Source organism: Strix aluco, chromosome 3, assembly GCF_031877795.1.
Source record: "Strix aluco isolate bStrAlu1 chromosome 3, bStrAlu1.hap1, whole genome shotgun sequence".
In the NCBI taxonomy this organism is placed as follows: domain Eukaryota; kingdom Metazoa; phylum Chordata; class Aves; order Strigiformes; family Strigidae; genus Strix; species Strix aluco.
Window position 1 is genome coordinate 99183121 of NC_133933.1, and position 13684 is coordinate 99196804.

Sequence of the window (13684 nt, forward strand, 5' to 3'; positions counted from 1 at the left end):
TGGTCACATACAGAACTGGTTCAAGTACCTTCAAAAGGTGTCAGGAGTGCAAATCAATAAATAATCTATTCTGAGTATATACATTTCAGTTAATAAGCCCTGCATTTCTTTTGCTTTTGTCATGTGCTCATAACTATCGTGTGTATTCTTCTCCTTCTACAGATTGGTTTACTTTAGTTCCCCTTATTGTGTTGTTTCCACGCCCTTTTCTTCTCAATCTCTATTTCTTTGGTTTTCTCCTAATAATCTAGTTCTCTCTTGGGTGTCTGTCCAGCTATCTATTTGCATGGAGGTTCTGTATGTCCCTTTTCCTCCAGAGTGATTGCATGAATAAATTCCTTCTCTGTCTTAAAGGCTCAACTAGGAGGACTCTGAGGATTTTGCTTTTCTGAAGTGATGCTCAACCTCAGATTTATTGTATCGTTGGTTTTGGTTGTGTAATTTGTATATTTCTTAAGATAATAAATAAAAGAAGTCATTATGCCTATTTCTGGTGGGAAATTTAACTGCATCAGTATAGGTTCTTATGCTGCCTTAACAGTTAACCTTTATCTCCTCTAATTGAGACAGCTGCATTCAGGAGTAACCTGTGACTTTAAACACATTCAGAGTTTTAAACGACTATACCAGAAAAGAACACAGTTTTAATAATGGCTGTTAAAAGCTATCTGACTTCTTGAAGACAGTCCTAATAATGAGACCTGTGTGATCTGAACTACTGAACTTGTGGAATTACAATAACTTCTGTTCATGTGTGTGATACAGATTCCTGGAAATCTGAGGAGCAGTCTTCAGCGGCCGAAGAATGCAATTCTCCCCGGACGTGTGTGTATGTCTCATGAAGGGGACTGAAGTAGGATCAGCTGGTATCCAAGAAGTAAGTTCTTGGATTTTTTTCTCCAGATACATTTCTACTGAGGTGCACCATAGTATTCATTCACCTGGATGGATTAAAAACTGATTAAAATCCCCAATGATTAGACACTGGGGAGAGACTTTTGGGAAGAGGCTCAAGAAAATGCAATATATGTTGTTCATACTTTTATCAGTAGTTTTGACATCTTGTTCCCAGACGTTTGGATGTTCTGTCTCTTATTTGGTGCATAATTTCAACTGTTTGTCTGCAACTGCCTGCTCAGCTCAGGGGGAGCCTGCTTCTTCAGGCATTTTAGAGTGAGTTCAAGTGCAGTTGGGAGAATTGGGTTCATTGGCAACAGTTGGAGATACTCATGCTGTATCATAACAGCTGTGAACTTGAGTTCATATAAGTAATGTGTGCTTAACCTTCCTGTGCTGTCAGTGACAGGAAGAGGAGGAATAATGTTTTCCCATATTTAATGATGATCTTAAGTTTTTTGACAAGCACATTTGAAAATGTATATTACAAAGCAACTTAGGATACAGTTGTCACAAGTTAAGTTTTTCAAGTTCTGTGCAGTCTTGAATTTCCATTTTTATCTGTTGATATTGCAGTGTTATTGTAATATGATTAAAAACTAATTTACTTGTTTGAGGTTGCATATCATCTCATCTGTATGGAAGGTGATGGAAAATGTAGAGGCCCAGTTTTCAAATTCTAGCAGCACTCGGAAAATTTTGATTTAGTTGCTTTTTTTGTGTGGTGTTTTTTTGTTTTCTCTATCACCAATAATGCAGTCATCTGGCTTGGAAATTTCAGGAGAGTAAGAGAAAAACATTTTAGTGTTTTAATTTTTGTTTTTAACTGAACAGCGCTTAAACGTCATCAGTTTGCACCTTTCTCCTTCTGTGACATGAACTGTAAATTCATGAAGACATTGAAAAGTTAGAACATGGTTCCTTTTTCCTTACCTGTATTTGTTCAAAACCGTATCAAGATCAGCATGTATCAAGCCCTGTTGATTAATGTTCACGTCTTGGACACTTTCTGCCTAAACACCTCCATAAGAATACTGTACAAATTAAAAACCAGAGCAGTAAAAATAACTGATGACATTCTTTTGCCTAGCAGTCCACACTGTGTGATAAAATGCCTCACAGTTTTAGATTGACCTTGCCTTGACTTTTGTACAGATATAATCTGTTTGATGTCTTTTAAAAGCGGAAGGGAAGACATACATGGAGTAGAATTGCACATTGTTGCTGACATAATGTCCTTCATCTAATTAATTCAAAGTAGTAGGATTTTATAGTTTCCCTACTTTTTCCCCCTTTAATTTGCAGATATTAGGCTGGTACATTTACAAATGAAAGGCTAAGCTCTGCTTCATGACTAGCTGTAATTAAGCTGAAATCTTATATTTCTGCAATCAGTGAATGGCATCCAAGGATTTTTTTTTTTGGTAACTTTTTTTTATTGCCTTGCAAGGTGACTATTTGTGTTTTTCTCAGCTGACTTGTGATAAGCAAGGTGAAACTTGTCAGAAGAGGAACTCTCTTTTTCAACAGTATTGTTATAGGAAATCTATTTTCTTACGCTCCTGTCCTTTGGTAGACCTCATGTAGGGATGTCAGTACCTCCTTGTGTTGGCAGCTTTGTGAAGTTGGGGACCTTACTGAGAGTTTCATAGCTTGTCATGGTAGCTCTCCTAAGGAGAGTGCGAGTGGATCCCGTGGCTGTGGCGTGGTATATAGATGCCAAGTGCTAGGAATTTCGGGAATGTAGAGTTGTGCAGCACTGATAAAGTTTGCTTTGTCTCCTTAGTGACTTGACCCATTGAGAAAATGTGGTTCCCTAGGAAGCTTTAATAGCTCAAAGTTGGTATTGAATAAAGGGAAAGGCCCCAGCATAATTCTGCTTGTTTTCACCTGCTGCCTGAAAGATTAATTTTCTTAACCTTAGTACAGAAAATATAACCCTGAGTTTTGAAAGTGATTTATAGAGATCCTTCACACTTATCAGTTTGAGTAAATACGCCGCAGGCTTCTGCGTTCCAGCTATGGTCTTTTCATAACCTACTCTGTTTACAGTGCGGCATTTTCATTTGGGGGCAAAAAAGTTTCAAGGAAAAAACACCTTCTAATTAGAGTGATAGAATTGCTCTGCTTGCCTGCTGCGGTTTCATATGACTTCAGAAAAATAGTTGAGTGATTAATCTTTAATTTTCCCCATCATTAACTTAATAAGGAAACAGGAGATAGAATGAAAAACAAACAGCAGAACTGTACAACCAGGACGTTATTATGCCAAATCTTTTTGGCTTTTTCATTTGGTGAGAAATGCCATTCTGCCAGCTACATGAAGTGTAGCAGCAACTGGTTAGCTCAGATAACTTGTAGAAATCTTCTAACGGGTTTGAACTTTATCAAAGACTTTGCAGAGCTTGCTACATGACTTCCTCCCTCTTACCCCCCCCAGACCCCTGTGGCACCCACTTTTCTGTGGGGAAGGAAGCCATCCCAGACACTGTAGTGACATACCCTTAGAAAGGGTTTGGTTCTGTTTTCATGCCAGTTGCTATCTTTAGTCACTGCTGATGATAAGCAAACTTAGTTGTGGAGTAATGCAGTTTTTGTAATAAACGTGACAGGATTGCTCTGGTCTCTTGGAGAACAAAACAAATGCAACAGTGGCAGCAGGCTGCTCCTTTCATACATCTTTATTTTAATACTTACCAGATGTAAAATAGGCAATATAATTCTAGAACTGTAATGCTTGAACAGAAAATATGCCTGGCTGTTTGCAAATGTTCTTCTGGAAGTCGCACTTTATTTCATTTGTAAATGCTTAGGCAGATAGTCCCGTGTACATCTGCGGGTAGCAATGCAGCAACAAAAGTTGTAGTGATTGTAACTAACCTGCTCCGAGGCCTCTGCATGTTAATAATATAAAGTAAACAGCTGAGGAATGTGTATTGCTGTTGACAGTGAGCGACTGTAAACATCCTCGACTGGAAGCTGTGAAGCAGCAGATGGGGCTTTCAGTCGGATGTTTGCAGCTGCCAACTGCCACAGACGTCAAGAAATGTTTGACACCTAAAGCATAGCTGTCTGTTTAAAACTTCTATTCCATTTGGTTTATCACAGACATACGAATTTAGGCCAAACTTTTCTATGTACTGATTAATCTTTCTTGTGTTGTCTGTGTCTGAATATCTAGACTAGTCATCCAGTCTCTGGTAGGAAAAAGAGCAAAAAATGGAATCAATTAGGTTATATTTATAACTGCAAACTCAATTCTGAGTTTTCAGAGGTGAGTTTCTTTACAGCTTTTTTGGCTGTACAGGTTTCTTGGCTTCATTTCTAGACTCAACTACAAAGTTTTTACAAGATTATTTTGCGTGTTTAGCATCTCTGCAATGGTTCATTTAGAATTAGAAATCCTAAGCCTTGTAGGAAGCAATCACTTACAGGAGTTCTGGAAACTAGAAATGCACCAATTAGAGCAACTGTGGAAAAAAAGTATATTTAAAAAAAAAAAATTTCCTGGAAGAGGCCCAACCCTGCAAAATGATGGGGAGGTCAGGGAGACCTCATGTGACCGGGTTCACATCTGAGGAATCATGGCATCTCAGCTGTTTGAGGTTCAGTGATCCTCCCCCTTCTCCCTTTCCTTTCATTCTCCTTCCCTCCTCCCTTTCAAAAAAAAAAAAAAAAAAAAAAAAAGAGGAGGAAGTGCTGAAAGCTGATTCATCCTTTTCTAGAAGTCAGTTGAGACAATTTCAAGACTCCAGTCCTGCCAACTAGTTTTATGTGTGGGTGGACCCCTGTGCTTAAATATGACCCCAGGACATAGAGAACAGTTTATGCGATTGGGACAGTATTTAACGATTGCTATCATACCAGAAAAAGAGCAGCAAGGTTGTAGCACATAACTGATTTAAGTTGATACTGAAAGCACTAGTGTATTCACTCTTGAGAGAAGATATGCATCTTGTTGGTATGTATGTTAAATATCTATGTCTTGGGTAAAGAGAGTTTTGTTGTTAACTTGTTTTTTCTTGTCAGTATCCTTGTTTCTCAAATATATATGCATGTTCCTATAAAAACGTGAGGGGGCATAATCTAAATATTAATCTGTCTCTTTATATTTCACATAAAATACAGATAACCTAAGACTCTCTGGAGCTTCTGACTTTTTTTTTTTTTTAAAGGAGCTAATGTCCTGGTCAGAGTTCTTATAAAACATTATTGACATGTAGGTAGCTAAAGCGATGTCTGCAATGTCAGGAAAGCATGCTCTGTATTTGATGAAACTTCACTAATCCATGCTTTGCAAATAGCTTTCGATGTAGATTTGTACACTTGCCATAGATTCAGATTATTGTATTTCAGCAGTGCTTGAAGGCTTCTGTTAGGATTAGCACTATACATCATCTCGCACGCTTCACCGTCTGTAGTAAGGTACAAGTTCTCCCAACAAGGGACTACAGTCTAATTCAAGACCAATGGCATTAAAGTGGAATCCAGATGATGTGGGCAGGGGACAAATGGGAAGAGTGAGAGGAAAACCAGGGGGACAGAGGGATGAGTTTAGGAGTAGGTATCTGTGTGTGTGTGTGTGTGTTAGGTGGCTTTGAGTTGTTTGCTTAATTAAAATGGAGGAAGATGGAAAACATATCTGCTTAACCAGTTAGTCTGGCTAAAAATATCTTGGAAGATGATGGTTTGGTTGGATGGTGTGTGGATTTGAAGTTAAAGCAGACACTGACAAAGCTGTGGTTTTAGGTTGATCTTTTTTTATTAAGTACAGCAGAGGGAGCAGGTGAAATGGGCAGAGGTTTCCAAAAGCCTTTTCTTGCAAATCTAAGAAACTCTGAAAAGGTTGTAGTGAAGTCAGAAGAAGAGGCAATAGGAATACAACATTTGACTTAAAAGTATTGCAAACTTAGTGATGTACAGACCCATGTTCAGGGCCAAAGTAGATGTCAGAGGTAGGGCTTACATTCATTGTAGAAGTAGCTGAACTTTCTGTGAGTATCTATGGCAAAAGAGAGATGGGCAATACTGACAACAGTCAGGTTATATTTGTGAATGATAGAGGTGGGTGTTACTGTTGACAAAGTAGGGCAGTAATGGAGAGCTGTGGCTCAACAAATAACAAGTTTTTGGGTGAGTCCTTCTGCAACCTTTCTGGGCTTAAAACTGGCTTTATTGACAACCCAGAGAACTTCCTAAGTGACCTTGTAATTAAATTCATGAAACTTGGACACACTTGAGAAACACTATCTAGACAGAGGATTCTTGACATAATCTCCTCATCTGGAAAGCTTCGCTATATATTTGAAGAAGAGGGTTGAGCAATAGGAAAGAACTTGCTTAGGCAGAGTATTTAATATCAAAAGCATTAAGTACCTCCTGTGAAGATTTACATATTGATAATATTTGTGCTTTGGCAGGAAATTCTTTCAATACCCATTCTATTACTCTTCTTCCTGAATTACGTACTGTCTCAAAGTTCAGTGTGTTTCCTCTTGGAAAATGTAGTATGTTGGGACTATTTTCTTCAGCCTCTAATCTCACTACATGCACACAAGTTTTCTTCCAGAAAAACAGCTTCAGACATGTAACCCGTTCTTCTGCCAGCTACCTCTTAAAACCTGCTAGGACTAAACTTCAGAAGAACAGTGGTCCTTAATTTCTGTCTGTGGTCGAAGCTGGCTGCTAGCTTTGTGTTACCCTAAATGCTGGTCTTACCTGGGACTTGTTGAAGTCACTGTCTCACTTGGAAGGCAGGGTCTCGCTTTCAGGCCCTGGCTTCCAGATTTGGGTAGGTCAAGTCAAGCCCTCTTCACCCCTCTACTGAATTAATGGATGTATTCTTTAAAAAGATGCTTCCCTCCCTGGCCCTGTTTGAAAGGGAAGAGCAGCTCTTGTCTGAGGGGTCCTGGTTTTCCCTCTGCAGAAGTTCTGTCTGTCGGCCAGGAAGGAAGGAAGGAAAAGGGCAGGCAACCAGTGCTACTTGCCCATGCATGCTGTTTATGGAAATCATCTTTAAAATGACGGAGCAGCTGTTGGAAAAGGCACAATCCATCTGCCTACATATGCACTTGTTATGAAGAGAATACAGTTGATGATGTGAATGGAAAGCTTTCAGTACTGAGCTGCTGTTCCTACTCAAGTCACACTCAAAACCGTAAATTGTTCAGATATATGCTTTAACTCTTTGTTTGAAAAGTGACAGTGTTTAATAGCCACGCTTCTTGGGGAGTTTTCTTTGTTAATGATATGTGAAATAGGCGTTATACAGTGTGCTTGTTTTGTTTAAAAACACAGTGAAAGAAGATGAACTAATCCTGTACTTCTACAACAAATCTGAATTGGAAAGGATGATTCTTTTGAGTTGAATTGGGCATATAACTTTTTTCCTTTAAGCAGTAATTTATAGACCAAGATGCATGAAATCACTCCTTTTTTTTTGTACTGATATATACAGACTGTTCTGTTTTTTCCTAAAGCTTCAAACAGTTATTATGAAACAAATAAACGAACAAAGGATATGAGAAGGAAGCCACGTGCCGTGCAGTGACATAGTATTTTTCCAGATGATGGCTTGAGGCATCTTTTTAGCTGTGAATGTAAACATAGCTGCTTTTCTTTAACAATACTTCTCTTGATTTAATATGGATAGGCAGAATTTTGCTCCGATTCAGACTTCCTGTCATTGGCACTTGATTTTTCTTGTGAGAAAATTGGAGATGTTTCCCGTAACTTTCTGATTGTGTTGCTGAAGGTTTTTTTTTTCCTCCTCCCTTGTATGCCTTTTGATTAAATACATACCTCCTTTGATAATGCAGAGCATAGAAAACTATCTCCAGAGCTTCTGCCTATAGCAAGGCGAGAATATCAGTGGAAGAGCGGGCTATTGCTCAGAGATTTTTTTTTTTGCAGCCTTCTTGGCATCTAGGTGTATTTCAGTCAATAGTTGGTCTTTCAGCATCTGCCTGGAGGAGCTCTGAGCCATTCTGTCCTCTTCATTGCACTTTTAAAAAAAAATTTATTCTTGTTTTGTGTAAGGGCAGAGGATTTACTTTTAGCTCTCCAGGGTGCAGAGATCTCTTGTCTCTTTGCTTTCACCAGATCACTCATCTCTTTGCCTTCCCCTGACTCACCTTTATTCATTAGATGCAACTTAAACTGCTTGCTTTTGTCTTCAAGGCTGTCACAGCCTATACGTGTATTGACTCTCACATCCAATTGTCCTGTAATGCTATTCTCCATTATTGGCTTGAACTTTTTATATCTTTTTCAGACTTTTAAAAGTTTTTTTGCTCAACTGCAGAAATAAAAGGCTAATCAGTCAACAACCTTTCTAACTACTTCATTGTAGTAAAGCTTTGGGAAGAGTTTGTGCACTCTTCTGAAGGCCATAGGCTGTTAAGAGATCTTCTTACAATAATGTTTATAGTACTTTTTTTTTCCCTTGCCCTCATCACCTTCTGTATACTTTGAGAGTAGGATTAATATTTTCTTATTGCAGTGTTGACTTTGTAGAGTTGATAGCTGCATTTCTGATCTGTGCTGCCATTTGTGGGGAAACAGTCTGCTTTATCCTATGCAGAATGGTGAAAACATTTTACTTCCTCCAGAAAGGTTTTCACCGTTCTGCACAGCAACATGTGTATCCTTTATGTTCCTTTATATGTATTTTTATGTATTTGTATGTATATATGCTTGAAACTAATTGTATTAAGAAATTCTACTACACAAGGCTGATATACTCTGCCTTGTATTTTTATTTGTGTACAAATGTGAATACACACACATACATGTGTATGTGTATCAGGGAAGAAGGAGAAGAAAGAGGCAAAGAGTAAACCAGTCTGGTGTTCTAAAATTTCTTAATACAATTAGTTTCAAGCATTCTAACTGTGTTTTATTTGTGACATTATTCCATGGAATATGTGCTCATCTGAAGCTCTTGCTTGAAAATTATTAGGTTACAAAAAAAGTAAAGTAACTGAATATTTAGTCTGTTTACATTAAGAACAAATGCTGCTGTTCCTTTGGAGCAAGGATCTTATTAGTGAGATCTGATATATGGAGGCTAGAATGATCTGTGAAGTTCCTCTATTTTGATTGTCAAAAGCTATGTAACCTTGAAGCCATTCCACACATCTGATGCAATTCTGGGATTCATAGCAGTGATTAGTCCTATAGCTATAAATGCTCATCATCAACATCCTGAAATGTTTTCAAAACATACGGAGGGGATTTTAACACCTTAAACTAAACGGTGGTAAAATAAAGAAAGCCTACATGAGACACATTTACAACAGTACTTACTATCTCATAGAATCACGGAATGGTTTTGATTTGGAAGGCACCTTAAAGATCATCTAGTCCCAGCCCTCCTGCCATGGGCAGGGACACCTTCCACTAGACCAGGTTGCTCAAAGCCCCGTCCAACCTGGCCTTGAACACTTCCAGGGAGGGAGCAGCCACAGCTTCTCTGGGCAACCTGTTCCAGTGTCTCACCACCCTCACTGTAAAGAATTTCTTTCTTACATCTAATCTAAATCTACCCTCCTTCAGTTTAAAATCATTACCCTTTGTCCTATCACTACACTCCCTGGTAAAGAGTCCCTCCTCATCCTTCCTGTAGGCCCCCTTTAAGCACTGGGAGGCTGCTATAAGGTCTCCCTAGAGCCTTCTCTTCTCCAGGCTGAACAAGCCCAACTCTCTCAGCCTGTTCTCATAGGGGAGGTGCTCCAGCCTCCTGATCATCTTTGTGTCCTCCTCTGGATCTGCTTGAGCAAGTCCATGTCCTTCTTATGTTGGGGGCCCTGGAGCTGAATGCAGTATTCCTTGAAACTGTACCTGCTATGAGTGTCTTTCATATGAATAGTGATGTCCCTTGAGACACTCCAGCCAGTAACTGGAGCTTCTATATAATGCATGGAAAGCACTGAAAGGAAGGAAACCAGCTTAGGACCTAGACTTACAGGGCAAGACCCAGCTAGGAGCAGTGGGGAAAAGAGTATAAACCAACACTTGAACAGCTCTGCAGGGTTCACTCAATGTCCTGTCTGCTAAACCATGATAAACCTTTTCCAGCTCTTTTCTAAGAAGTTTGCATGTACGGCAGCATCTTCATAAATATTTCGAAGATACAGGTCAGACCCATTTCAAATGGCTGTATATATTCTGCAGAGCTTGTTAGATGAGGCCCAGGACTGTGACCTTGCAAATGTACAGCTCTGACCAAAGGTGGCCCTGGAAAAGGTATAGCAGCCATTTGACAGGTCACATAAATACAGGTATTTGGGAATCAGCTAAGTACCTCAAAAATTATTAATAGCTTATTTTCTGAGCAATTAAGCTTCTTCACAAAGAAACAAATAGGAATTAACATTCTGAAAGTAATTATGGTGTTGTCTTAAGGTGGATAAAACACTAGAGATGTGATTTCTGTCCCACAGTGGGTTTGTGTGGTTATCATTACCTTTGAATACTTTGTGAGGATCTAATTGTTCATGAAAGTAGGAAATACCTCTCATATTGCTGAACTTACCTACAGCTATGCTGTAGTTAAATATGTCTGAGCTAGACTTACGTTAGGCTTACTTTAGGTTTACGTTAATGATGGAGAGGCCCTTTTACAGGACAATTTATATTATTTATTTTAGATATATATTTAGGAATGGGATGACTTGTCCCCAGTTGGCCCTGCTTATTTCTCTCCTTTTATCTTCAAAGTCAGTCTAGGATAACTAGCTCAGGTGTGGGTATCTTGGCTTATAGAAGTCCGTATGTGGTCAGACGAATACAATATTTTTCTCTCGGAAGAGGAAATTCAAAAGGTAGAAAGCTTTTGAACAACATAAGGTGAAAGATAAAATATGAACAGAAAAAGCGGGGCACTTTGGAATGGCTTACAAAAATCTTACTAGTTGTGGAAGAATCCACAATCAAGGGAGATAGCAAAGATAAAATGTCTGAGAATAGACGTGGAAATGGCTCTCAAAAATACTCTTTCCCTTCCTGCTGCCACCAGAAATCCCTAAATAGATGGCTGTCAGCTTTTATTCCATGAATATAAATTAGCAGCTAATGAAGTAATGTATAAAATTAGTAAGAAAATGAAAGGGAGGGAGGGAGGGAGGTCAGCTGGACAGTCAGAGAAAGAACGATTTCTTTTTTTTTTTTTTTGTTAGAAACAAAAGTAACTTTAATGTTGGTGCTCTGTGACCAGGTAAAAGTCAGAGTCACAGAGTAGTGCCTAAAGACAGCAATACTAGATAGATTTGTCATTCTTACGGAGGCTGTCAAATAACCAACCACCAAAAATTAAAAATTTATTATTAACACAATTAACTAGCTTTCCACAAATTACAGATTCGAATTTCTGTGAGAGAAAAACAGAACAACTTCCTAGGGTTTAACAACAACCCAAAACGCTTTATCACTCACCTGACAAGTGAGGGCTCTCAACCTCGAGGACCTGCTCAGGGCAGCGTCCTGACCCAAGGCACCTCGAGGAGCTTCCTTGGGCATCATCCCGACCCAAAGGGAGAGTCCTCGATCACAGCGTACTGCCCCAGGTGACTCCATTTATACCCAGGCCGAATCTGACCTGTAGTCAATAGCAGCTCCCATTGGCCAAAGGCCCCAACTACCGTGAAGCCCCAAGAACAAAGGCAATCAGGAGTTGCTACACTTCAGCAGCCAAGAAGCCTTATTTTCATTGGGCGGGTACACCTGTCACAGTCAGGTATGTGGTTAAAAAGCTAGATTTTAGTCACATACAAATGTTGATGGCATTCTTTCCACTTTAGCAAGCCAGGAGGATGTTTAACAAAAGCTATTAAAATATGCCATAATTTAGAAGATGCCGATAACTTGTATGATGAAGTTAGGGAGGAGTAATGTGAGAAGCTCTGTGGACTGCTAATCTAAACTCCAGATTACAGATAGAAACTAAATTGTGCTGGAGTTTATAACTGGGTGAGTAGAGTGTATGACTGCTTATAGGCTGTCAGCTTGACGTGGTTACTGAAACAGGACTTGGGCCAAAGTAGGTAAGTGGAGTAGGTCATACTGGAAAATGGAAGTCATCTACTGTATCTTTTTTTTTATTTCATGTTAAATCAAACAGATTAGTAGCCTCATATAAACACCAGCCTTTATGATGTATTTCAGGATATTGGATTTGGCAAGCTAAACATTCTGATGGAAAAAACTGATATAGGAAAAAGTATAGATAAGATGTATTAGAGGGATTAAAAATTGGTGAACAGATTTAAAACTATAATTACCAATGAAGAATCATCACGAAGTAGTATGTTTCCTTGTGGTGTAGAGAGGTAGGCATTGATTTTTTATCTTCTCTTGTTTTGTTTTTTTGCTCTTGATTTATCTAGAGCAAACCAGAAGTATTCCTGTTAGCTTACAAATGAATTAAATATTGGAAAGGTACAAGATGGGAACACGTCATATAGCAGTTTACTTGTATCACTTAGGAAGCAAATTGGTACTGTTTATCTTGGATGCAACTGAAAGATATATAGATACAGATATGCATTTAGAAATCAGAAATTTAGGGTATGTTTATACTTGATTTTTCTGTTTGTGAAAAATCCACTATAGGTGCATACTGGATAATGGGTTGAAGGAGTTGTAAGAATATGTGCTTTTAAAAGGCAAAACAAAGAATTATATGAAATACTGTGCCTCCAGGATGAATTTATCTTATAAAAGTGAGGAGTTAGAAAAATTGCACTGTGTAAGCCTGAGTGGTATTTTGTACTTTTCTCTAGCAGTATGTGCTTTGAGGATAGTCGGGCCGTGGCTATGACCTAGTACATAGCTTCTGTGTTGGAAAAGTGAAGGCAGGGTTGCTGGCCTATTCCAAGTTAGTGGTCAGTGTTAGAAGAGGGGGGGGGGGGAGGGGCAACATGAAGAATGAATGTCTTGCTTGGAGAAAAAAAGGAAAATGAGAGAAAAAAAGCTGAAAATGTGGAATGGGCAAACCTGGGAGGAAACAGTACTAAAACCTTGAAAACAAGCACTGCAGATAATGCTTTTGAAATACTTAGATTTTTTTCACTCCGGGTTTTGAGTCGAGCAGTGTAGCATGACTATCAGGAAAATATGTCACCAATGTACCTCTGACACATCTGATCAAAGGCATTCCTGTGTGCCCCAGTGACAGGGTGGAAGCAGAGCGCAGACCAGCCCTGTGGGGAGTGAGGGTGGGGACAACAGCGTGGGAGGGATCAGCCTTTAACTAAAGGTGTCCTTAAGGGCTGTAGTTTTGCTGTTGAGAGAGAGACTGGCTGCTTAATGTCTTCTGAAAATCAGGCCTTTAGGATTTATCTCCACGCAGTCAGCGAAGAATGCTAGTTTTGTCATAAAATGTAGTAGTGCTGTTTTGACTCCTAAAGAGGATCTTCAGGGTCACCTTATGGCTTGTGTTGGATGGTATTTTTGAAAGGAGTAGATCTTGGCTATATAAAAACAACATGTTAAAACTGTTGTTTGAGAGTTCAGAGAGTTGTCTGGTCTCAGACCTGAAGTAGCTGAGCTATGGATTACTTCTAACACTTCAGGATACACCACAACTATGTGTTGAGGTTAACAGATCAAATTCCTAAATCAGTCAGTCTCTGATTCATCTTTTAACTGTTGTTCCAGGTCTTCAAAGTAAGCCAAACCCTCTACAGCAACAAATGTTTCTACTTCTTCGAACATATTGAACAAGTAAATAAGTCCAGCAAAATCCAAATGCAGTTTGGCAAGCCAGGATACCTCTGTGGAAATACTT

The 13684-nt window shown here is 39.1% G+C and overlaps 1 long non-coding RNA gene across 1 annotated transcript in view; it reads left to right on the forward strand.

The window, feature by feature from the left end:
- LOC141921313 (uncharacterized) overlaps positions 1-13684 on the forward strand; it is a 40420-nt gene that overhangs the window by 6690 nt on the left and 20046 nt on the right. The window contains exon 2 of the long non-coding RNA XR_012622643.1: positions 766-877. This is a non-coding gene — a long non-coding RNA (uncharacterized LOC141921313). The remainder of the gene's footprint in view (positions 1-765; positions 878-13684) is intronic.